The sequence below is a fragment of the Austrofundulus limnaeus genome, unplaced genomic scaffold, assembly GCF_001266775.1.
Source record: "Austrofundulus limnaeus strain Quisiro unplaced genomic scaffold, Austrofundulus_limnaeus-1.0 Scaffold150, whole genome shotgun sequence".
NCBI lineage: Eukaryota > Metazoa > Chordata > Actinopteri > Cyprinodontiformes > Rivulidae > Austrofundulus > Austrofundulus limnaeus.
The window spans coordinates 514,511-515,972 of NW_013952552.1; positions in this window are offsets into that span (position 1 = coordinate 514,511).

The window sequence follows — 1,462 nt, forward strand, 5'->3', positions numbered from 1 at the left end:
GTTCCGGGGTGTGGATGGCTGGCGGGGTGCACTTGGTCGCTGGCGGTGTGGTGGGGTGGTCAAGGGCATGGCTTCTCTGCGGTGGGGGGCTGGCAGGGTGTCCTGGTGTGACCCGGGCCGGGCCTTGGCTACCTGCTCGTCTCCACCTCAGAATGATTGGGTCTACCTCCTGGGTTCGGGTGTGTGCTGCCTCCAATAGGGGGTGGGTGCATGTCCTGGACCTGGGGGGTATAGAGTGTGTATCGGGGGTATGAGTGGAATGTGGCGCCCTTGTATGTCTTTGATTGAGTGGGGGTGAGGATGAGGGTGGGATGGTGCTATTGTGTATGTTTGGGTATTTGTCAGGCTGCGGTCTGGGCTACCCCTACTGCTGGTTTATCTGGAGGCCCGCTGCTACTCGGCCCCCCGGTGGGGTGTGCAGCTGGCTGCCGGTGTGCTGGGGGTTCCCGGGGTCTGGGGCTGGGCGCTGGGGTGTGTGCCGGCCTGGCCTGGTGACTGTCTGCTGGGGCTCGGGACCTCTGAACCTGTCTGGCTTTGGCCTGGAGGGGGTGCGCCCTGGGGCCCCGGACCTCTGTGCCCTTTCCTGGATCTGCTCTGGTATGGCGGGTGCCGGTGGGGCTCATGAGTTTGTCTCTGCTGACCCCGGGGGCTGTGCGTGTGGTTGCTGGGGGGACTCTCCCAGTTCTCCCCTATGGTCTGATCTGGGGGATGGGTGGGCAGATCTTCCCATGCGGGTGCCCCTTGGGGCTCTGCGCTCTGGATCCCTCTCGGGCCCTTGTGCTCTGGTCTTCCCTATGTCTGCCTCGTGTCTTGGGGGTTGGGTCTACGATCTTCCACAGTCACTATTAAATATTCCATTAGAGAAATCTTGTGTAAACACGCATGAAATCTTGTATATACACACATGTTCACAACTGCTTACAGACAGGTGTTCTGATCCAGGGGGTTCTGACTGGTCACTGAGTGTGTATATATGTCTGTGTGTATATACTGACAATATTTAGGTAGGCATGTATGTATGTATATCTTTAATAATGTATGGGTATGTGTATATTTTTGTATATGTCCTCCATGTATTTATCCGTTTATTTTTCAGGTGAGCGGACAGATGTTGGGTGTTTGGTCCTGTGTTTTGTTGGTGTATATTTAATATACTTCTAATTGCTATTTCAATCTTTCTCTTTCTAATTACTTCTCTCTCTGTTTTTCTCTCTGTCTCTATTTTCTCTTCACTTAAAAAAACTCACTGATGATGAAGAAATAAATAAACTAAATAAACTAATATTTTGTTTCGTTTTCTACTGAAGTGACAAAAAAAAACAATAAGCGATTATGAAAAATTCTGTGTTGATTGTGTGGTTCCCAAAAAGGTGGTTAAAGTATATCCAAATAACAAACCTTATGTAAGTAAAGAAGTTAAGAACTGTATTAACCACAAAAAATTGCTTTTAAAAAACAGGAT